The sequence below is a fragment of the Tursiops truncatus genome, chromosome 10 (assembly GCF_011762595.2).
Source record: "Tursiops truncatus isolate mTurTru1 chromosome 10, mTurTru1.mat.Y, whole genome shotgun sequence".
Taxonomy (NCBI): domain Eukaryota; kingdom Metazoa; phylum Chordata; class Mammalia; order Artiodactyla; family Delphinidae; genus Tursiops; species Tursiops truncatus.
In genome coordinates this window covers 93,233,832-93,260,041 of record NC_047043.1, presented here as the reverse complement: position 1 = coordinate 93,260,041, position 26,210 = coordinate 93,233,832, and the positions used below count along the sequence as shown (strand labels likewise).

Here is a 26,210-nt window from a genome sequence, read left to right as displayed (position 1 = left end):
TTCCCCACTTATATCTCTACTCTCTGCTTCAGTGAAAGATATTTCTCCTTTCCACTTCTAGCTGAAAATAAAACAAGTCTCAGGTGTCAATTTACTATGTAACTGTGGGTCCCTCTCTGTATTACAAAACAAGACTCAGGGGACAGTGAGTCCTGATATCATGACCTCCAAAAGGGCCACAAGGGATCTCCGAAAATTTCAATAGTTTTAGGGTCTTTTCTACACCTTTTCCAATGATTCAGGTATGGAGGTTTCTATATCTTGGGCCTAGAATTCCTTCTACTGAGTGGCAAGTCGATATGGTTTTAGTGCTTATATCCTATAAGTTCTTTTAATTAGTGTCTTATAGCCCCTCAAAGTGTTTATATATATATATATGACTGGCCACCATTTAAAATGAAAAAAATAATTTACATTGCTACTTATCCTCACTGAGTTGCCCATTTAAGAAGCAGAACTGCACTGTCAGAGCATCCACTTTTGTAATACCTTAGCCATAGTATTTTAACATATATAGTAGTTCTCAATATTTACAGTGTACTGGAAGCACCATATTAGTCAGGGTACTCCAGAGAAACAGAACCAATAAGAGATATATAATAAATATAATGTAATATATGTAATTGCTTTAACATATGTAATTGATATTAAACATATATTAAATGTTAAATATATTGTATATTAAATATAAGCTGGAAACTAGGAAATCCAGGGGTGTAGTTTTCAGAACTGACGTAAGCCACAGTCAGAGGGCAGGGGATCAGATCAAACACTCAGGCAGAGAGAGCAAATTCTCCTTTCCTCTGACTTTTTATTCTTTTGGGGCCCTCAAGAGATTGGATGAGGCCCACCTACACTGGGGAGGGAAATCTGCTTTACTCCATGTACCAATTCAAATGCTAATCTCATCTGGGAACACCCTCACAGACTTACCCAGAAATAATGTTTAGCAAAATATCTGTGTATCTCAGGATATAGTTGAGTTGACACTTAAAATTATCCATTACTTCTGCAAACCTTAAAATATACCAATGCCTCAGTCCAACCTCCAGAAATTCATATTTAATTGGTATAAATTACAGGCTGGGCTTTAAGATTATCAAAAGCTCCCCAGGAGATTTTAATGAATCACCAAAAGTTAAGAACCATTAACATCATAGAACATTTCTTTCTTGATGAGAAATCAAAATGCTTCTCACTTTTAGCGTTGATGCCCTGGGAGAGATATTATCTACCTCTGTAAGGTGCCTTCAGAGTATCCCACTGTACCCCATGTAGTCAGTATTTTCCAACAGGCCACTGCAAACATGTGCCTCCAAGTCTGGTCAAAGTCAATCCAAATATTTTTCCCCAATATGGTAGCAGATGGTAGAATTTCTTTTATGATCACCACGTTGTATGGTAGGCATAATTATTCCCATGTAGAGGGTGAACTGAGATTCAGAGAAAAATAGGGGTGCATATTGCCACAAAGCTAGCAAATGTAAAAAATTAGGAAAAGGTCAAGTTTTCTGATCCAATTTAAATAAGTAGCAGGTATCATTATTTTATTTATTCCACAGATACTGCTGTCAGGGGTGAGTAGAAAAAAAGCAAATGAATGAAAATGTAGTCAGCCTATGAACGGGAAGATTAGCTAGCATCCTTCACACAAAAGACCTGATATGTATTCGGCCACTAGAGAGGTTTAGTCAGCTGTATTTACAGTCCCATAAATGGAAAGAAGCATCATGACAAAAGGAAATTCTATGAATCCAGGAAAAAACACATCAAATTAAATAAATAATTCACAGGCAGAGCAAAGATTACAGAGTTGGCTCTGATAACAAAGTATCTAAAATAAGTGGTGATGTGTTTCTCCGACCACACAGGCTGCCAGTCCAGGTGCAAAGGAAAATAAATAAAACCATTATAGATCTAGTAAAAGTTAAACAGACAATAAAAACCAACAATGGCGATGAATTTTAAGTTTGTGATTCTTTGAACAATCCTCAAAAGATTTCATTTGCTCTGTTAACGCAATGTCAAGGCCATTTTAGAAATAAAATAACATTTTTCTGCTTGCTAGAGTTTAGACATAAATCCTCAAACTGTATTAAATCAAGATGCTTCTAGAATCATAGAGCTAAAGATCATCAAGGATTATTAAAGAACTATAGTCGCTCCCTCATTTTACAGGTGAGAAAACCAAGGTGGTAAATGATTGTGTGATGGGCTTAAAGTCCACATGATTCCCATCAGTGGCCAAAACAAGATTAGAATGCAGGTCTCCCATTCCCTCTTCACTTAATTATTCATCATTCTTTAGTCATTTTGAGCACAACTAGTGCACTGCTGTTTGAAACCTGACCTTTCCAATGGCAGTCAAAATGCCATACTTTAATAGTGCTTCCATTGTCTTTGACCAGAATATTAAATAACTGGCAATCATGTTCTGAGCTTCTTTCCAGATGAATTATATGTTAAGCTCTATTTCAACATTGATTTGTAATATACTTTAAAGCATGTTGATCTTCCTCTGGTCTCTTCTTACAGTTCTGAGCTACATCAATGCTAGAGTTCCTAAAATTTGTGATTTTCTGAACGGCCATCTCTACTATGTCCACCAACCCAACAATAGTCACTGCTTGTTGCTAGACAGAAAAAAAAAAAGTTAATAAATTTACAAGTGAAATCCTGTGTTCATTTTTTTAAAATGGAAAACAGAAACCTACTTGATTTAGAATCTAGACCCTAGAAGTATACATAGGGCTTAAAGAAATGTATGATTCTTCTATGGAATACTGGAGAATTCTTGTTTAATCAATGGAAGCACATCGTTAGTTTACTCAGGTCCCTAAAAAGGTGGAGGACCTCACTTAAACAAGTGACTATCTTAGTTAATGTAAATAGAAATGCATTTCCAGCTTATTTATGGTTGTTCATTTCTATACCGTACAGTGGTCTGTTTCTCAGGACATCAGTATAAAGGGCAAATTGATAGGTGAGAAGGATAAGTGGTATAATAAAAAAGTTAAAAGCATGGGCTACATGACATGGACAAGTTACTCAGCCTTTCTAATCTTCCATATGCACATCTATAAAACAGGGAATAAAACATATTACAAAGAGATATGCTTCTCCTCCCACCATGCTTTGGCCTTCACATGTTTGGGAGGCATAGGAGATCCAGTGCCTTTCCCCTCCATCCTATTCTTGGAAGAGGAATTGTTAATGTTATTGGTCAGTAACCAGAACATCTATGGAGCAATGGGTAGAATTAGTACATTTGAAAGTGACAAACGTGTCACATGGTTCTGTCCCAGTAGCTCAGCTTATGATTCACAGAATAAGGCATGTTAGCTTAAGCTTGTCCCATGACCTAGTCATCTGTGATTTGGGGGCAAGAGAAAGAGAGAAGGAAAGCCTCAATTAGAATTCCAAAATGAAGTAATAGCGGCTAGCTCACTAGTAATAAATAATACTTTGGTCTTTTCTGATTATTGTTTCTTGTGTATGGAGCCCTTGGCAGGAAACTTAACCACCCACTTCAGAGGTCTGTTATGAAGTCCGATAATGGTATAAAAAGTGCACAGTGCAGTGCCTCATATGCAATAAGCCGTCAAAGATTATGATCTAGATGACCTTGGATTTGCACTCAAACGTTTGTTATTAAATCAGTTTGCATGGGACTAGTATCCAGAGCCTCAGGATAAAGTAGATTCATGTGAGTTAATAAATGAAAAGCTCTCTGAAATTCTAGACGGCAGGTCATGCTAACTCAGGTAAGTGGAAGCTGGTGGCTGGGCGTTCCCTCAGGACACGTGTTTTGATGGAACGAGGACTCAGGGTGTAGAAACCAGCTTGGCAGTGGATGGTAAACCATTGCCCAGCACATGCTGCCTCCTGTTAAGCAGAAGGCTCTCATGCAAATTGCTTTCTGAATCATTAGCTGTCAGCAACCCTCATCTCTCCTCCTGCAGCTGTTCTTTCTGATTTTGCCTGCAAACTTTTCATATTGGGCAGGCTCCCAAGCCAAACACGTTGCCCCTCTGCAGGCTTTGTTCCTGGGGGCGAGAAGTGAACCTCACAGATAAGTCAAAGTAAGGATGCACCATGGACTAATACACACTGAAGGAACAGACTCCTTTAAGCTAAGGTGATGAATGCCTTTGAAAGTAATTTTCATGCGGCTTCCTATGAGAATGTCAGCCAGGCTCCAGAAGTTATATGCTGCAATTTTAAAATTATCTGCCTCTGTAGACTTCTAAAGCTTCTATCAGCTAAGAAGTATCTTTCTTAAAAAAGAAAATATTTTTATACAATTTTAAAGACTACTTTCCATTTATTACAAAATATTGGCTATATTCCCCCTGTTGTATAATACATCCTGGAGCCTACTTTACACCCAATAGTTTGTACTTCCCACTCCCCAATTCCAACTCTCAAATTGCCTTTTCCCCCTCCCCCACTGGCAATTACTAGTTTGTTCTCTATATCTGTGAGTCTGCTTCTTTTATGTTATATTCACTAGTTTGTTTTATTTCTTAGATTCCACATATAAGTGATATCATACAGTATTTATCTTTCTCTGTCTGACTTGTTTCTCTTAGAATAATGCCCTCCAAGTCCATCCATGTTGCTGCAAATGGCAAAATTAATTTCATTCTTTTTTATGGCTGAGTAGTATTTATATACATATATGTATGTAAATATATATATATTTAAATTATATATATATATTATATATATATATAAAATCTTCTTTATCCATTGATCTGGTGATGGACACTCAGGTTGTTTCCACATCTTGGCAATCGTAAATAACGCCGCTATGATGCTACGAACATTGGGGTGCATGTATCTTTTTGAATTATAGATTTGTCTGGATATATGCCCAGGAGTGGGATTGCTGGATCATATGGTAATTCTATTTTTAGCTTTTGAGGGACCTCCGTACTGTTTTCCACAGTGGCTGTACCAATTTATTACATTCCAACCAGAGGAATGTGTGGGAAATCTCTGTACCTTGTGCTCAATTTTACTGTGAACCTAAAACTTAATTAATTAATTAATTCCCAGCAGCATCAGCAAATAAGACCATGCATTTTTTTAAAATCTTTTTTTAAGGCATAGTAAATATTTGCTGAATAAAATGAGAAACTCTATCTCGATTGGGTGGATTAAATCAGCAGAAACTAAGCTTCACCTGTGATTTTAGCAGCTGAACTGGTTAAGAAATTCAAACCAGAACAGGCACAAGTCCTCTCTGAACAAGGTAAGGTACAAGAAAAGGAAGGATGGATGTTGTAGGCAAATCATAACACTCTGTCATGGCTAAATATAATATCAGGAATTAAACAACTTGAAATCATATAAAAATTTCCTTTATTCGTATGCCCCCTCCCACATGAAGCCGAAGGAGAGCACACATCTAAATCAAGCAGGCAGAGGCTCCCACTATCTTATATATGAAATCAAACTTTTAAAGTGTTTTCTTCAGAATCCCTTTTGCCTGGGTGCAGAAGAAAAAGTAGCTGGTCAGTGCACCCAAAGGTAAAATGAAAAATAGTAAAAGCAAGTTTTTCTACATTTTTGAATTTAAAATCTGAAATACATTTCTTTAACACTCTTCTTATTTATACCCATGTACCTTAAAAACCAAAATTAAAATTAAATTGTAGTAGAGCAGAGGAGCAAAAATTTCCAGCCAATCCAAAGGTTAAGTGGTGCCTGATACACTGTTTGAATAAAGTTACGAATCCATATCCAGACTCAGCTAGAAAATTAAAGCGTGCTGTGATCACTCGGTACGAAGAGGGGTCATGGCAATTGATTTTATTTATACACACTTTCATACATAATAATTTATCAAATTTGTCCTACGCCACTTTCCATGCTTATTTAATCCTCATTTAATCTCTACCAAATGAATACTGTGAAACATGTTTAATCATTATTCCCATTTCCAAGATGTGGAAGCTGAGGCAGGAAGTATGGTACATCAAAATTCAGAAATTTTGTCACTCCAAATATCTCCAGGTCTAGCTCTTTAACCTGTATAATAGTCTTTTTCTCTTTTCCTTGCCGTGTGAACTTTCATCTTCTCCCACTGTCAAATTCAAGTGTTAACTCTAACCTCTCTTGACCTCCGCTATCCACTGGAGGATGCCTTCTGGCTTCCTAGAAAAGCTTCACCATTCTTAGCAGAGTACTTGAGATCTAGCAGGTGCTTTGTTAAGTGAATGAGTTAATAAACATATAAGAGAGCATTCAAATTGCCATTTAAGGGATGGAGAAACAGGCTCTGAGAGATTAAGTAACTTCCTTCATGTAAGGGGTCAAGCTGGAATTCAGATTCTGAAGCCCAAGTGATCATCCTCAGAATAATCTAAGTTATCTTCATTGGGATAGAATATGCTCAGTCTATATCCCTCACTAGACTCTAAGGAACAAGAAGGCAGTACTAGGCACCTAATGCACTTCATTTTGGGTAAAATTTTCATTTATGCAAAAATACTTGTGTAAAGATAGACTAAAGCCTTAAGCTTTCCCTGCTGGATTCCCTGCTCAACTGTGAGTACTCCTGTGATGAAAACTCGCCTAACGCACTGCATGACCTTGACCAAGCAGCTTTCCTTTACAGCCTCCATTTTCTTTTCGGTAAAATACTGTTGACAGGACATGTTCCACCTCATAGAAATGCATTTATAAAGCACTTTGGAAAGCATGAAGCTTTCTGCAAAAGCAAGCAAGTATTTTAAATGTCATTATTATAGGACTCCTTAAAAGGAGCCTTTTTATGGTGAAAAGAAACCTTAGCTTATCAATTGTGCAACTCAACCATAGAACATGGTTGACATGGATGACACAATAATAATTCCAAATAAATCCTTCTAATAGTTAAGTAAAGAGAAGTCAAAATTCTTCTCTGGACTATTTTGATTTCATACAAAGGGCATCCCTTTAGAAGTTATGGAAGTTCAGATACAGAGCCTCAAACTCTAGATTGCAATGCGACATTTGTTTCTGAACTTCTGCTGCCAGTCTTGCTAACAGTTCACTTGCAAGGTAATATATTACTGCATTTCATTTCTAGGCAAGAACATTATTTACTCACAGGAGAAATACTTTCCTGAGGAAAGACTGTCTTTGGAAACTTTCAAGGACATTTGAGAAATGCTTCAGCCCAAGCCACAAAATTATAAGCATGCTTTTGTGCCTCTCTGTTCCCAGGGCACCATTTTTAAAAATCTTTCATTTAAGTTTATTGCAAGCATCCATCTTCCCTTTCCAAAAAAAATAGCAATTAACACAACTTCATTGATTTCCAGTCTTCCTAGGTGTCATTTCATAATGCATATATTGTAAGCAGTTCACATCATCATTTTCATCGCTTTCAACATTTTCCATGTTGTCTCCCTACCTGAATTGTGACTTTTTGTATGCAAAGTTTTATTTATCACTTGCATCTTACTTTGAATAAATCTGAAATCAACATTCAGTATTATTTAATTATTTTTATTTTCTTCAGTATGTTTCTAACTTAGCAAACTATGGGTAAAAATGCCATGTAACAACTATATGTGATATTTACATAGAGCCCATGTAGTGAACATAGTCCTAAACTCTTACCAAATCCTCATCAGACCCTATAAAGTAGGTACTTTTAACCTTGTCATTTGATAGATGAGAAAACTGATGCATAAACTGGTTAAGTAACCTGTCTGAGGTCAGATAGCTAGTGATTACTTTCCCCATCACCGCCACTGTTTAGTTAATGCGTCCTTCCCATCTCAGTTCAAATGGCACTGACACAAAAAAGCCTTTCTTTGACCTCTTGAAAATACTGGGTCTTGTTGCTTTTACAGCATCATATGTTTATTATTCATTTCACATATTTGTGTGATTAATTATATTTGAACGTATTTTTCCTAAGGGTAACTCTAGTCCAGCTGTGCTTTCCAAATTATGAAATCCGGGACTATATGAGCTATGTCTGTTTTGCTTATTACTGTACTTTCAGTATTTGGTGCATGGTAAGTATTCAGGAAATGTGCTGGATGAATACAGGACTTTGTAAGAACACATAAATAAATGACTGGATCAATAAATTTGGTTAATCATAACATAAACAACAGTGCCATGTTAAAATTTTTCTCTGGGTCTATACACAAACTCTTCTCAGACAGGGTTCCCGTTTGCTGTCTACACCACCAGTTGGAAGAGAAAAAAGCCAATCAAGGTCTGACTGTCATTATGTGTACAGGCTGAAGCTGATGCATTAGGTTGAGAGACAGGCTGATTTAGGAATAATTTTACTTCTGGCTGAACTATATATAGAACCAAGTCTTACCTAATAAAAAAAAAATCTACTTTTAATACATTTGTGTGAAGAATGAAATAGGAGCATCAAGCCCATTAATTGTGATATTTAATTATATCGTCCCATTTCCACATTCATTTCCATGAATTTGGATGCCTTTAGGTAAAGCTAACCCAAGCATTTACACCACCATGATAAATAGTGAAATATCAATGGATACACAGAAAGAAAATTTCCCAAATTTAGCAGAGAACACATTAGCATGAACTTGTAAATTTAACATTCAAGTTCATTGGCGTGCAGAGAACCAAGTGACTTTTGTTAAAGTAGGAAATTTTATGACTATGTGAAGAGATGAACATTGAGAAAGTGCTCCCTACTTTAAAACCAGGACATTAGAAATATTTTAAAAAATTTATTTTTTGCATATCTGCCATCTAGGTGACAGTAAAACTCAATATTTATACATCAGATTTTTAAAACATTGTGCATATATACTGTATACTGCTACAGAATATAAGTTGCCCCAAAATATCCAAGATTCCATATGGGATCAAACAAACAAACAGAATGACAAGAAAAACCAACTGTAATATTTTGACACCTCTTAATTATTAAATAATTATGTTTAGAGAAATAAAAGTTAAAAAGTTGTGCTCTGAAGAGTATTTAAAATATGAATGAACCTTCAAGATGGCAGAGGAGTAAGACGTGGAGATCACCTTCCTCCCTACAAATACATCAGAAATACATCTACATGCGGAACAACTACAGAACACCTACTGAACGCTGGCAGAAGACCTCAGACTTCCCAAAAGGCAAGAAACTCTCCACGTACTTGGGTAGGGCAAAAGAGAAAAGAAAAAACAGAGACAAAACAATAGGGACGGGACCTGCACCTCTGGGAGGGAGCTGTGAAGGAGGAAAAGTTTCCACACACTATGAAGCCCCTTCACTGGTAGAGACAGGGAGCAGTGGGGGAGGGGGGGAAGCTTTGGAGACACGGAGGAGAGCACAGCAACAGGGGTGCGAAGGGCAAAGCAGAGAGCATCCCGTACAGATCGGTGCCGACCAGCACTCACCAGCCTCAGAAGCTTCTCTGCTCACCTGCCAGGGCAGGTGGGGGCTGGGGGCTGGGGGCTGGGAGCTGAGGCTCGGGCTTCAGAGGTGAGATCCCAGGGAGAGGACTGGGGTTGGCTGAGTGAACACAGCCTGAAGGGGGCTAGTGTGCCACAGCTAGCTGGGAGGGAGTCCAGGAAAATGTCTGGATCTGCCTAAGAGGCAAGACACCACTGTTTCGGGGTGCACAAGGAGAGGGGATTAATAAAGCACTGCCGAAACGAGCTCCAGAGACAGGCGCGAGCCGCGGCTATCAGCGCGGATCCCAGAGACAGGCATAAGATGCTAAGGCTGCTGCTGCAGCCACCAAGAATCCTGTGTGAAAGAACAAGCCACTGTCCACACTTCCCCTCCCAGGAGCCTCTGCAACCCGCCATTGCCAGGGTCCCGAATTCCAGGGACAACTTCCGTGGGAGAACGCACAGCGTGCCTCAGGCTGGTGCAACGTCACGCTGGCCTCTGCTGCGGCAGGCTCGCCCTGCACTCCGTACCCCACCCTCCCACCGGCCTGAGTGAGCCAGAGCCCCCGAAGCAGCTGCTCCTCTAACCCTGTACTGTCTGGGTGAAGAAAAGACGCCCTCAGGTGACCTACACGCAGAGGCGGGGCCAAATCCAAAGCTGAGCCCCAGGAGCTGTGCGAACAAAGAAGAAAAAGGGAAATCCCTCCCAGCAGAGGAATACCTGAATAGACAACGAATCATTCCAAAATTGAGGCGGTGGACTTTCTGTGATTTTGTTTGTATAGCTTTGTTTCTACCATTTGTCCTATGGTTCTGTCTGTATTGCTTTTGTTTTTTTGCTTTTTAGTATACTTTATAGTGCTTGTTATCATTGGTGGATTTCTTTTTTGGTTTGGTTGCTCTCTTCTTTCCTTTTTTAAATTACTTTTTAATTTTTTTTAAATTTTTAATATTTTATTTTTTATTTTAATAACTTTTATTTTTTACTTTCTTTCTTTCTTTTTTTCTCCCTTTTGTTCTCAGCCGTGTGGCTGACAGGGTCTTGGTGCCCTGAAGGGTGTCAGGCCTGTACCTCTGAGGCAGGAGAGCCAAGTTCAGGACATTGGTCCACGAGAGACACCCCGGCACCACGTAATATCAAAAGGCGAAAGCTCTCCCAGAGATCTCCATCTAAACGCTAAGACCCAGCTCCACTCAACGACCAGCAAGCTCCAGTGCTGTAAACCCTATGCCAAACAACTAGCAAGAGAGGAACATAACCCCACCCATTAGCACACAGGCTGCCTAAAATCATAAGGTCACAGACACCCCAAAACACACCACAGGATGTGGTCCTGCCCACCAGAAAGACAAAATGCAGCCTCATCCACCAGAACACAGGCACCACTCCCATCCACCAGGAAGCCTACACAACCCACTGAACCTACCTTAGCCATTGGGGGCAGACACCAAAAACAGCAGGAACTACGAACCTGCAGCCTGCAAAGGAGACCCCAAACACAGTAAGTTAAGCAAAATGAGAATACAGAGAAATACACAGCAGATGAAGGAACAAGGAAAAATCCCACCAGACGAAACAAATGAAGAGGAAATAGGCAGTCCACCTGAAAAAGAACTCAGAGTAATCATAGTAAACATGAGCCAAAAGCTTGGAAATAGAATGGAGAAAATACAGTAAACGTTTAACAAGGACCTAGAAGAACTAAAGAGCAAACAAACAATGATGAAGAACACAATAAATGAAATTAAAAATTCTCTGGAAGGAATAAATAGCAGAATAACTGAGGCAGAAGAACAGAAAAGTGACCTGGAAGACAAAATAGCAGAAATAACTACTGCAGAGCAGAATAAAGAAAAAAGAATAAAAAGAATTGAGTACAGTCTCAGAGATCTCTGGGACAACATTAAACACACCAACATTCGAATTATAGGGGTCGCAGAAGAAGAAGAGAAAAAAAAAGGGACTGAGAAAATATTTGAGGAGAATACAGTTGGAAACTTCCCTTATATGGGAAAGGAAGTAGGCAGTCAAGTCCAGGAAGCACAGACAGTGCCGTACAGGAAATATCCAAGGAGAAACATGCCAAGACACATATTAATCAAACTATCAAAATTAAATACAAAGAAAAAATATTAAAAGCAGCAAGGGAAAACAACAAATAACATACAAGGGAATCCCCATAAGGTTAACAACTGACCTTTCAGCAGAAACTCTGCAAGCCAGAAGGGAGTGGCAAGACATATTTAAAGTGATGAAAGGGAAAAACCTACAACCAAGATAATTCTACCCAGCAAGGATCTCATTCAGATTGGACGGAGAAATTAAAACCTTTACAGACAAGCCAAAGCTAAGAGAATTCAGCACCACAAAACCAGCTTTACTACAAATGCTAAAGGAAATTCTCTAGATAGGAAATGCAAGAGAAGGAAAAAACCTCCAATAACAAACCCAAAACTATTAAGAAAATGGTAATAGGAACATACATATCAATAACTACCTTAAATGTAAATGAATTAAATGCTCCAACCAAAGGACATAGACTGGCTGAATGGATACAAAAACAAGACCCCTATATATGCTGTCTACAAAGGAACCACTTCAGACACATACTAGGGACACATACAGACTGAAAGTGAGGGGATGGAAAAAGATATTCCATGCAAATGGATATCAAAGGAAAGCTGGAATAGCAATTCTCATATCAGACAAAATAGACTTTAAAATAAAGACTATTACAAGAGACAAAAAAGGACACTACATAATGATCAAGGGATCAATCCAAGAAGACGATATAACAATTGTAAATATTTATGCACCTAAAATAGGAGCACCTCAATACATAAGGCAAATGCTAACAGCCATAGAAGGGGAAATCAACAGTAACACAATCATAGTAGGGGACTTTAACACCCCACTTTCACCAAAGGACAGATCATCCAAAATGAAAATAAATAAGGAAACACAAGCTTTAAATGACACATTAAACAAGATGGACTTAATTGATATTTATAGAACATTCCATCCATAAAGAATAGAATACACTTTCTTCTCAAGTCCTCATGGAACATTCTCCAGGATAGATCATACATTGACTTGTCACAAGTCAAGCCTTGGTAAATGTAAGAACATTAAAATCGTATCAAGTATCTATTCTGACCATAATGCTACAAGACTAGATATCAATTATAGGAAAAAAACTGTAAAAAATACAAAAACATGGAGGCTAAACAATATGTTACTAAAAAACCAAGAGATCACTGAAGAAATCAAAGAGGAAATCAAAAACTACCTAGAAACGAATGACAATGAAAACACGATGACGCAAAACCTACGGGATGCTACAAAAGCAGTTCTAAGAGGGAAGTTTATAGCAATACAATCCTACCTTAAGAAACAGGAAACATCTCAAATAAACAACCTAACCTTGCACCTCAAGCAATTAGAGAAAGAAGAACAAAAAAACCCCAAAGTTAGCAGAAGGAAAGAAATCATAAAAATCAAATCAGAAATAAATGAAAAACAAATGAAGGAAACGAGAGCAAAAATCAATAAAACTAAAAGCTGGTTCTTTGAGAAGATAAACAAAATTGATAAACCATTAGCCAGACTCATCAAGAAAAAAAGGAAGAAGACTCAAATCAATAGAATTAGAAATGAAAAAGGAGAAGTAACGACAGACACTGCAGAAATACAATGGATCATGAGAGATCACTACAAGCAACTCTATGCCAATAAAATGGACAACCTGGAAGAAACACAGAAATTCTTAGAAATGCACAACCTTCTGAGACTGAACCAGGAAGAAATAGAAAATATAAAGTCACCAATCAGAAGCACTGAAATAGAGACGTGATTAAAAATCTTCCAACAAACGAAAGCCCAGGACCAGATGGTTTCACAGGCGAGTTCTATCAAACATTTAGAGAAGAGCTAACACCTATCCTTCTCAAACTCTTCCAAAATATAGCAGAGGGAGAAACATTCCCAATCTCATTCTACGAGGCCACCATCACCCTGATACCAAAACCAGACAAAGATGTCACAAAGAAAGAAAACTACAGGTCAATATCACTGATGAACATAGATGCAAAAATCCTCCACAAAATACTAGCAAACAGAATCCAACAGCACATTAAAAGGATCATACACCATGATCAAGTGGGGTTTATCCCAGGAATGAAAGCGTTCTTCAATATCTGCAAATCAATCAATGTGATAAACCATATTAACAAATAGAAGGAGAAAAACCATATGATCATCTCAATAGATGCAGGAAAAGCTTTCCACAAAATTCAACACCCATTTATGATAAAAACCCTCCAGAAAGTAGGCATAGAGGGAACTTGCCTCAACATAATAAAGGCCATATATAACAAGCCCACAGCCAACACCGTTTTCAGTGGTGAAAATCTGAAACCATTTCCTCTAAGATGAAGAATAAGACAAGGTTGTTCACTCTCACCACTATTATTCAACAGAGTTTTGGAAGTTGTAGCCACAGAAATCAGAGAAGAAAAAGAAATAAAAGAATCCAAATTGGAAAAGAAGTAAAGCTGTCACTGTTAGCAGATGACATGATACTATACATAGAAAATCGTAAAGATGCTACCAGAACACTACTAGAGCTAATCAATGAATTTGGTTATATAGCAGGATACAAAATAAATGAACAGAAATCTCTTGCATTCCTATACACTAATAATGAAAAATTAAGGAAACACTTCCATTTACCACTGCAACAAAATGAATAAAATACCTAGGAATAAACCTACCTAAGGAGACAAAAGACCTGTATGCAGAAAACTGTAAGACACTGATGAAAGAAATTAAACATGATACAAACAGATGGAGATATATACCATGTTCTTGGATTGGAAGAATCAACATTGTGAAAATGACAATACTACCCACAGCAATCTACAGATTCAATGCAATACCTATCCAACTACCAACAGCATTTTTCACAGAATTAGAACAAAAAATTTCACAATTTGTATGGAAACACAAAAGACCCTGAATAGTCAAAGCAATCTTGAGAAAGAAAATCAGAGCTAGAGGAATTATGCTCCCAGGCCTCAGACTATATTACAAAGGTACACTAACCAAGACAGTATGGCACTGGCACAAAAACAGAAATATACATCAATGGAACAGGATAGAAAGCCCAGAGAGAAACCCACACACATATGGTCACCTTATTTTTCATAAAGGAGGCAAGAATATACAATGGAGAAAAGACAGCCTCTTCAATAACAGTGCTGGGAAAACTGGACAGCTACATTTAAAAGAATGAAATTAGAACACTCCCTAACACCATACACAAAAATAAACTCAAAATGGATTAAAGACCTAAATGTAAGACCAGACGCTATAAAACTCTTAGAGGAAAACATAGGCAGGACACTCTATGACATACATCACAGCAAGATCCTTTTTGACCCACCTCCTAGAGAAATGGAAATAAAAACAAAAATAAACAAATGGGACCTAATGAAACCTAAAAGCCTTTGCACAGCAAAGGAAACCATAAACAAGAGCAAAAGACAACCCTTAGAATGGGAGAAAATATTTGCAAATGAAGAAACTGACAAAGGATTAATCTCAAAATATACAAGCAGCTCATGCAGCTCAATATCAAAAAAACAAACAACCCAATCCCAAAATGGGCAGAAGCCCTTAATAGACATTTCTCCAAAGAAAATATACAGATTGACAACAAACCCATGAAAGGATGCTCAACATCACTAATCATTAGAGAAATGCAAATCAAAACTGCAATGAGGTATCACCTCACACCGGTCAGAATGGCCATCATCAAAAAAATCTACAAACAATAAATGCTGGAGACGGTGTGGAGAAAAGGGAACACTCTTGTACTGTTGGTGGGAATGTCAATTGATACAGTCACTATGGAGAACAGTATTTAGGGCCCTTAAAAAACTAAAAATGGAACTACCATACGACTCAGCAATCCCACTGCTGGGCATATACCCTGAGAAAATCATCATTCAAAAAGAGACATGTACCACGATGTTCTTTGAAGCTCTGTTTACAATAGCCAGGACATGGAAGCATCCTAAGTGTCCAGTGACAGATGAATGGATAATGAAGATGTGGCATATATATACAATGGAATATTACTCAGCTGTAAAGAGAAACGAAATTGAGTTATTCATAGTGAGGTGGATGGACCTAGAGTCTGTCATACAAAGTGAAGTAAGTCAGAAAGAGAAAAACAAATCCCATATGCTAACACAGATATATGGAATCTAAAAAAAAAAAAAAAAATGAAAGAAAGAAAAAATGGTTCTGAAGAGCCTATGGGCAGGACAGGAATAAATACGCAGACATAGAGAATGGACTTGAGGACACGCAGAGGGAGAAGGGTAAGCTGGGACAAAGAGAGAGTGGCATGGACATATATACACTACCAAATGTAAAATAGACAGCTAGTGGGAAGCAGCCACATAGCTCAGGGAGATCAGCTCAGTGCTTTGTGACCACCTAGAGGGGTGGGATAGGGAGGGTGGGAGGGAGATGCAAGAGGGAGGAGATATGGGGATATATGTATATGTATAGCTGATTCACTTTGTTATAAAGCAGAAACTAACACACCATTGTAAAGCAATTATACTCCAATAAAGATATTTAAAAATAATAATAAATAAATAAAATAAAATGTGAATGACTGTTTTACATGTGATTCATCACAAAATCATAACAGTGTAATTCTCCATTGTATATGTTTAAGAATATATTCATGATGCTGACTAAGGTCCTCATATGACTGTGGCTTTGGTCTTGAAACATGTAGAAATTTTTTTCTTGAATTTCTATCAAACACAACTACCCAGCTGCCATTAACAAGTGATGTGCAAAGTCAGATAGGGTCAACGCTTGTAGGATTAGGTAGGATTAGGGAAAATTTTCTCCATTCTGTGAAGTGTCGAAGTCATTTATTGAACACCCACTAAGTGTAAAACAGGGCAGGGTACTAAAATACTGAAAAAATGGACATCATATACTTTAAGTCTTCAAAGAGGTGATACTGACATTAAAACATGTGAAAATAACCAACAAAATGAAGAGTGCTATACTATCATTTTAGATAACAAATATGTGAGTTAAAATACATTTCTATGTGATCAAATATAAGCTGTTATTATTAAGGATTGACCACTATATTTGTATTGAGGAGTACTGTATTGAAGCAGCCTATGAACTTATTAATGGTTTATTGATTGATTGACTTATAGATGTTGGAAAGCAAAAATTTTCTTAAGGTCAAGTTGTAAAGGTAGGAAAGTAAAGACCATGTAGGATTTACGATTGTGAAGAATTTGAAGACTTCCTAGGCAGATGAAATAGGGATATATTGGAATATAAGGAAAAGAACTTGTACTCCAGATAAGTGAATGCAGTTGGGTGAATGGATATTTGCTGTATGAAAGAAGTGGGGAGAAATACTGGAAGTGGATTTTGGTGGATTAGAGTATGAGTATATTGAATGCCAAGCTAGGGGATTGAGATTCCATCTGGCAGGCTGTTTTTGAAGGATGGCGTGCCCAGGAAGCCAGGGCTGAGTAGTTCATTGCTAGTCATAGTCAGGGACTCAATCATTCAGCCTGGTTGTCTAATTTTTCTACGGCAGGAAATTCATATGAAGAAAGGTTGGGTGGAAGACTGTGACTGGCTGAAGACCACTTATCCTTACCCTTACTACTAAAATCACTAAAATGCTAAACCTTCAATGGAACAGCCTTCTGGCTTGACTAGGAACACTACTTCACAAAGAAAGGATGAAACCAAAAGGTTTACCAAACTCAGATGTAGAAGTGGGTAGAATGGTGGGAAGGCTGCAAATAGTCAATCATTTAATACTGAATGGAGAATTAAGGACTCTAGAACTAATCTTTGGAGAAAAGTAAGAACAGAAAAGATAAGATCTGGAACACTCATTATTCCTGTTTTCATATAACAGGGTTTCTTGTCATCCAACTATTCGTTATCTACATCCTAATTTTAAGGTGTCTATAGATTCCAGCCCTTCTAAGTCAGCAAACTGCTCATCCTGTTTCAGCAAATTACTCACTGATGGATTCATAACATAAACATAATATCGTATAATAGAAATAAAATTCAAATCAACTTTAAAGTGAAATTCTGAATTTTAAAGATATAATATCATGAAGCCATTGTAAATAATACCAGAGATCTGCTGGGTTACACATACAAAGCCATTGATAAATGAGGATGTGTAGTTAACGATTTAAAAAAGAGATACAATAGAAGTAAAAGATAAACAATTGAGTATCAAATAATTAAGAGAAGGCCTTGGAAAACTCTTGAATTTTTACCAGAATTAGCCTGTCTGTTTGAGCTGCTAACATTGAACATGCAGTGAAGGACAGTTTACTGTCCCATAAACCAGTTTTGCTGAAATAATCACTCAAAACAAAATGTAATTCTTTTTTTTAATTGTAGCACTTGTGCTTAATTAAAATTTAACCTAAATTTTACTGGCTATAAGAGAAAATATACTGGATTCGTATATATAATAACATATTTTGACATAAATTTCAAATGAAAATTATTTTCAAATGTATTTTCAATTACTCTTCAGTCACTATTTACAGATGATTTTAAGTATATAGATTTTTTTTTTTATGTACAAATCATTCTTGAAAAATAAGGATTCTTTTACTTGAGTAGGACTTATCTTAATCCAGAGATCAGATCTAGGTCCAAGAGACAAAATTTTAAAACTTAAAATTTTCTAATAGTAAAAGGCACTTAAAAAGTTAAAACCTCCTAACAGACCAGCATTCCGACTATAGAATCAGCTGATTTATGGGTAGTGAGCATTTTGTTATCAAAACACTCATCCACAGCTGAGTGAGCCTATAGCCTGGATACATGGTAGATTTCTGTACCAGAAATTGGATGAGCTTGTGTGTGGATCTCCTTCCAAATACTAAGATTTCAAGGGCTTAACTGAGACCAGAACAGCATTTTCCAAAGTTGCTAGAAACAGAGTCCTTTAAAATGTTCCACTGACAAAAGGTTGTAGAGCCAAATAAAGTTGAAAAACACTTCAGACCAAACTCTACTTAACAGTGAAATTCACAGAGCACATTATAGCTCATTCCACATCTCAAAAGTCCTGCAGTCACGAAACATGTTTAAATTTACTGAACCCAGGATTTCTCAAGTTTATTTTACTACAAAATCCTTTTTCTTACTTTTTTTTTCTTTTGTTGACTTCACAGTCACTAATGTCCCATGGGAGCATAAGTGCTATTCAAAATATTTAACAAACTTCAAGTGAAGGCACTAAAACAATCAGAAGTCTGTCTGACTAATTAGACTGACCGTAAAACTAGTGGTCTTTGGATCACTATTTAGAGGAAAAATCTGGTTTAAAACTGAGATCTTAATTGATAATCTAATACCATCAATCTGCAAAGTTGCCTTAATTAGTAGGTTTTTTTTTTCTTTTTTTTTGGTTATAGCTGCTGGACTTAAAATGTAGCTGATATAATGTAAATCATTTCAAAAAGGTCAAATGTATGATGTCACATGTTCTCTAGCATCAAATCCATTTCACTAAGTCTAAAATAATCTCTTTCAAGAGACGCAGTATCTTTTTAACCCTGGAAGGTTCGGTTCTAACCTTAAAATAACTTAAAGACACTTTTCAAAACTAAACTAAAAATTGAAAAAATAAATAATAAGTAGAAAAAGGCAAGAGCTAAAGTAAGAGACATTTTCACTGGCCATTAAAAAAATTCTCTTCTTAAATCTGATTTTTAAAAATTAATAGAAAAGACTGGCAATTAACTTATTTTCCCTGGTGACTACTGCCTGTTTGGGGTGATACAAACATTTACCTAGATAACTGTGATTTAGGAGTAATAAGAATTATATTTTTGGTCTCTGTCCCAGTTTCTGCCACAGAGTTTCTAAAACCCTTGGAATTTCCTAAGTGATGAGATGATAATGGTGTCTTCTGTTATGTTAACAAGGTGATCTTTGGAAAGCACCTAAGGATGGGAGCCTGTGGAGCCAACCTTGTGATTAGAGGTTGGAACTTTCAGTCCCACCCCCTTGACCTCAGGGCAGGGAAGAGCCACTCAAGATTGAGCTCAATCGCCCATGGCCAATGAGTTATTCAGTCACGCCTGTGTACTGAAGCCTCCATAAACCCCCAAGGACAGGGTTCAGGGAGCTTCCCAGTTGGTGAGCACATGGAGATTTGGGGAGAGTGGGCTCCATGCTTTCTCCCCATACCTCGTCCTATACATGTTTTCTATCTGGCTGTCGCTGAGTTTTATCATTTTATAATACACCGGTTAATCTAGTTAATAGAATATTTCTGTGAGTTCTATGAGTCACTTGAGCAAATTAATTAAAGCTAATAAGGGGGTCGTTGGAACCTCTGATCGGTGGTACAAGGGTCAGAAGCACAGGTGACAACATGTACTTGGTGACTGGCACCTGAAGTGTGTGTGTGCATTCCTGCTGGACTGAGCCCTTAACATGTGAGATCTGATGCTATCTACAGGTAGATAGTGCCAGAAGTGAGTTGAATTATAGGACACCCAGCTGTTTGAGCACTGCTACGCTCTCTCATTGGAAATGGGGTGCTCAGGACCACTTAATGCTTTCCAGGCTCCGGCTTCTGTGAATTCATGACAACAGTAACCTCTGAAACATACACATGTACCTTTGCCTATGTCCACAAAAAACTTCTGATAGACACATAAGAAATTAATAAAAGTTGCTAAGAAAGGGGGTAAGGGACCTAACATTGGTTGGATGAGGGGGGAAAAAATTCCAGAAGGAATTACTACTATTATTTATCTTTTGATAGTATGTGATTTTTAAATATGTGATCTCATTAGATTTTCCAAATACAAACAAACAAGATAATTATCATTTTTTTTTAAAAAAAGCCTGAAGAAAATGTAGTTTTATATACTTCAGAAAAAAGAAAATTGAGGGAGGATTTGATTATAGTGTTCAGTAGGCCAAGAAATGTGAAGAAAGAAAGAATTATTATAAAGGGGCCAGAAAAATGATTTAGGAGACAAGACTTTAGGAGACACTTTCTGATAAGCAGAGCAGTAACTCTTGCCCATTTCCTTTGTTTTTGGCCACGAATGATTAAAGTCTCCTGTGAAAGGGCTACAAGGGGACTAGTGTCCACATCAAGTGGATAGCTCAGATCCTGATACCAACTACTGGAAATTATCCAGGGCCCAGGAAAGAAGTGCTGGTAAGCTGCAGTTGCCGGCACAGTGCTTGGTAGATGTAAATATTTGTGGGTCTGCTAAATTAACGGTAAGACTATAATTCATAATATCTTGCACACATACTAGATTGGTAAGTTTTCAGTGGATGACTTTATTACCATTCAGAACTCAGTCAGATGGAACAGTACTCCTCAATGATTGAGAAATCAATCTTCCTCAATCTTCATGTATCACCACCTGCAAACATTGTTCTCTGTCACAGATTACCTGCCTTCAGCTATGGATGAGACAGTGAGATGCATTTCATTCTCCTCTTCCTGGACACACAGAACAATGACCTTTTCTAACCTCCCTTGGAGCCAGGCAGAGGTCAAGTTTTTGCATTCTTGTTGAAAGGGTATGGGTCTACCACTTTCAGGCCTGGCCAGGAGATATTATGCATGACTGCCCATGCTCCCTTCTGCTGTGGTTTAGGTAGTCATGCATTTAAGACAACACCTCAAGGTGGAGGGGGCATGGGTTCCTGATTCACTACTTGAAAATAATCTGCTAAGAATGAACCACCTAATTCACACTGGTCTCTGACAAGAGAAATAAACATTTATTAAGTTAAGACACTTGGCTTTCAGGAGTGTTTGTTAGACTACCTAGCATCAATTACCTTGAGTAATTCATTGCTAAACTGGTACACTGGTAATAACCACGGACTAGTGACGAGTCTACTTAATTCCAATCCTCTCCATTTCTCATTGCTGATTTACTCTATACTCATCAGAAATTATTTTTCATAGGACTACATGATGACCATGTCAGTCTAGAATTATCCATAGTACCTCTATGTCTATCTCTTCCTCCAATTCAACTTCCCCGTAGGGGACCTGGCATTACCCCTCTGTGTAGATACAACCATGGAGGATCAGGTCCTAACGAGATCGTATCTAGAAGGGCCCTGTTCTGCAAGGTTTATGGTTTATTTTGCTATACCTTGGATTCATATGTTGGTTTAAAATTAAAAGTGACATGATTTTTGAAGGTTGAAGCTGAGAGGCTGAACCAAATTTCTATAATCAAGTTAACATATATTTTCCCCCTGAGTCTATACTAGGTCATTTCTTAAAAATTATTTTTTCTATCCTATGAATCTATATGCTTACATGAGCATTAGCTATTATTCCCAACGTCTACGTTATGGACGGAAAATAGGATTCTTCTCGTGTCCCAACTCAAATCAAACAGTAAAGCATTGTTTACATTATACAAGGTTTACATTACACAGGACTGTTTATATTCTACAAGGACCCTGAGGTCCCGTCGAGACCCAATGGGAAAAAATGTCATAATAGATTAGTAAGGACTGTAATGAAGATGGAAGGGGAAAGTGGTGGCATATGTGCTAGGCATTTATTTCCCCAACTGAGGTCATTTCCTTGTCATGTACAGTAAAAAATCACAATGTTACTGTAGTTGCTCGTGTGCTGCAATCCACTGCCCACCCATCTAACATTTCTGAGGACTTAATCTGTGCCAAGGACTCTACTCTCTGCCTGAAAGGCAAGTGAAAAATACAACCCAGGTCTTTCCTGAAGGAGCACATAAAGGAAGACTGATCTCTGAATAGTAAGTGACACAAGATAATGGCTGAATGGGTGGTTTCTTTTATCGTGCACTTGCAGGATAGAAAGCAGAGAGAAAAATAGCTCCAAAGAGTTGGACAGTTATATTATCATTGATTTTCGAGTGACCACCAATTAAAGGGCATGCTTAGCAGCTAGAAATGAGGACCTCATTAGACGACTACAAGAGCCAGACACTTTCAAAACCTTCCCCTAAACTCTCAGTTCCATTTTCATTTCATGAAGAGACAGCTTGGGAAGTCAGAGATCATGCTCTTGTATGTCCACAACAGGGATGATTTAAGGCACCGGTAAGCTCCTGCTGAGCTGCCACCTAAGGTCATACGACTGTGAATCATGGCGGGATATAATGACTTGGGCAACATTCTTTCCTGCAAATATGTACAAGATGGATGATGAATAGTATTGAAGTATAATATATGGTGCTGATCATGAATTTAAATTCCCTCAGAAATGGAGGAGAAACAATTAGCAAAGGGCATTGTTGACTTCGTTGAGCAGCAATGCCTCCCTGACTCCTGAGACGCTCATTTTCAGCAGTCACGCCACAAGATGTGTCTTCAATTTCTGCAAAATCTAGTTCTAGCTAGATTTTGGGAACTAATGGGAACATGATCTTAATGGATGTCTCATGTTTCTCATGCAGTGTGGCTGTGGAATTATATGGGATGGAGTCAACAAAAAAGACAGGTCCTTTTTTACGGCATTCTTTATATCTGTTCAATCTTGTCACTACCATCGTGTCCTACTAAAAGGACGTTTCAGGGACTGTGTGAGGCCTGGTACAGTGCGTTTTTATAGTCAGAGTGGGTCAGCGGATGGAGAATCACATGAGAGAAAACAAGAGGATGAGGTGCTATTCCTGGCTCCGGCTTCACCTCAGAGAATGACCTTGGCAGAAGCACTTAACCTCAGTTTGAATCTTTGAACCTCAGTTTTCTCATCTGTGAAATGAGGAAAGAACATCTGCCCCTTTGCTCCCTCTCAGGATTGTTGGAGGATTAAACAGATCAGGGCTATAACCTGAAGTATGGTGAACTCATGAGGAAAAAAATTAGACATCACTTAAGTATATAATATTCTTTTTAATCATTACTAATTTCCAAAGGTGAAGAAAACCTTGTTAAAAAAATATGTAAGCTGATTGTTTTTCTGGAAACAAAATAAAGCCTCAACTAGCAACCCTGCATTAAAAAAGAGAACCTGAAATTCACATTCCAAATCTGCTTCGAGACAGAAAGACCCCCAAATTCCTTCCAGTTTCCTAAGATTTTTCCACTATAATTTTTTTTCATTATTGTCTTCTTCATAAAATGTTAGTTATATTTTGGGGTTTTGCTATTGCATAGTTTAGCATATATAAGGAAATTGTCTTTCCAATTCACTAATAAGAAAGGGAGTACAGGAGAGAAGAAGGAAGAGAGGGAAGGAATAAATAGAGAACAAATCCACGTGGCTAAAAGAAACTGACTTGAGAAGACAAAACAATTCATAATTTAAAATACTATATAATACAAATGAAGTTAAAGATGTGTTTGCCCAGAAGAGGACTGACTTGAAGTAAACTGATATGATTTTCTGGATTACATCCTGTATTTCCCTACTTTAATGAAACAGTCAGTCATAGAAGAGCTCTATCTATAGGGAAATTATGAAAGAAATAATCTTCATTTCTCCATGATTCTTTAAAACCAAATTGGACTTTATTCCTTCTTATTTCTCTCTCAAACTCCATTATTCGACATAGAAAATAGCATTCTGGAATGACTTAGAATTAGAGATCAGTCAGTATTTCATGATTTTCAGGTTCTTCATTAGGAACAATGTGAATTCGGGCCCAATAATCCTAATCCTAGCTTTTTCTTTAGTTCTATAGTTCTTTTAGGCCATGTTGTTAGAGCACTGTTTACACTTATTGCCAATAGTCTCTGGATTGGAGGTCAAACTGTTACTTACCTTCTTCAGCATACCCTTCAATGATTAAATACCCCCAAGGACTTTTAAGAATCATTTTCATCTTGTAAATATTTTTAAATTGACATCTTAACTTTATAGTTGTTTTGCCTGTGAGGGAAAGAGACTAGGGTGATGGAGGGTTTTTGCTTCTTACTTTGTATTTTTTCAAGTACTTATTACTTTTTAAATTAAAATCAAGGAACCAGAACAAGAATGCTAGTAAAGTATAAGTGAGATGCAATGCTTGGTGTGCATAAGGGTTCAATAGTCCACTGTGAGAGCACAGCCTTTTGAACAACCTCAGTGATAAGTGGGAACCACTTGTCCAAGACTGTGTTATTTAAGATGCAATACTCATTTCTATCCCCTTCAATACATTTTAAGTACCCCAAGCTAGAATAATGGGGCTAGAGGTGGAAGAAGAATATTATACCAAACAGGGGCAATATCAAAAAAATTACAATCAAATTTTCCTTATTAAAAATATAAGTCAAAAACCTAAATACAATATTATTACACAGAGTTTTAAGGTATATTAAAAACACTGTGATAGGATGTTTCAAAAATTATGGTACAATCCCCTTCTACACCCTCATTCCTGAGTCACCACTTCAGCAGGACTGGGCTTTGGCATACTCAACCCACATGATGAGACAATAGCAAAAGAGCTTGATGGCTCAGTTGCCGAGGACTAGCCCACTAGGTTCTGAAGACAAGTGGACCAGGTGCTCCCACTGTCCATGCCAACCACCAAACCTGTGAGTGAGGCTGTCTCAGACCAGCTCTCACTCAGCTGATCCATCAGTTGACTAAAACTGCATGAAGGAGCCCAGATAAAACCAAAAGTAAAACACTACCCAGATGAATCCAGTCCCAAATTGCCAAGTAATTGCTATTTTAAGCCACTAAGGTTTTTTTTTTTTTTTACATCTTTATTGGAGTCTAATTGCTTTACAATGGTGTGTTAGTTTCTGCTGTATAACAAAGTGAATCAGTTATACATATACATATGTTCCCATATCTCTTCCCTCTTGTGTCTCCCTCCCTTCCACCCTCCCTATCCCACCCACCCCTCTAGGTGGTCACAAAGCACCGAGCTGATCTCCCTAAGCCACTAAGTTTTGAGGTGGCTTGTAATACAGTAAAAGCTAATCTATACTGTAATACGATTTGGTCAAGTGGGTTTATCCTTGAGAATGCAAGGTTGGTTCAGTATCAATCAATTCATGTGATTCATTGTATTAGTTAAATAAAAGGAGAAAATCATATCATCATATTTTTAGATAGAGGAGATAAAAAGCATCCCATGAGGTTCAAAATCTATTGGGTAGGGTAAATTTTATAACACTAGATCCAAATAATAACTATCTTTCCTTGATAAAGGCTATATACCAAAAATACATGGCACATGTATACACTAACAAAAATTATTATACTACTAATTTTTTTAAAAAAATTAGCATTTCCTTTAAGAAGAGAATTGAGATAAAGATTTCTAACATTACTGGTCTATTGGAACTGAACTTTTTGGAGCTGTGTATTGAGAGAAATAGAAAGAGAGAGAAGGTTTAGAAGAATATAGATAAAAATGTCATATTTATAGATTGTTTTGATTATGTATTTCATTGGAAACACAGGAAAATCAATAAGCTATTAAATCTAAGAAAAGAGCTCAACATAGGGGCTGGAAAAAAATTAATACACCAAAATCAATTGTGTTCCTCCATAGCATCAATATCTAGATACAATACAAGATGAATTTACCATAGTAACAAAACCTATAGAGAGTATGGGGTTTCACCTAATAAATTATGCAGAAAATCTTCATAATGAAAACTTTATTAGAGGACACATGAGTAAAAGAGATATATATATCACAGGTATGGATGAGATGACTTACTATAATAATATAAATGTCCTTATATTAATCTATAAAATTAAATGCAACTGTAATAAAAGGCCAAGCTCTTTTTTTTTTTT

The 26,210-nt window shown here is 37.3% G+C and overlaps 1 protein-coding gene and 1 long non-coding RNA gene across 2 annotated transcripts in view; both read right to left on the bottom strand.

Annotated features, from left to right (window-relative positions):
• GRM7 (glutamate metabotropic receptor 7) overlaps positions 1-26,210 on the bottom strand; it is an 817,195-nt gene that overhangs the window by 751,646 nt on the left and 39,339 nt on the right. The gene's annotated exons all lie outside the window — the stretch shown is intronic.
• The window catches only part of LOC117313973 (uncharacterized), a 30,237-nt gene continuing 26,499 nt past the window's right edge, over positions 22,473-26,210 (bottom strand). Inside the window, exon 4 of the long non-coding RNA XR_004528618.2 lies at positions 22,473-22,645. This is a non-coding gene — a long non-coding RNA (uncharacterized lncRNA). The remainder of the gene's footprint in view (positions 22,646-26,210) is intronic.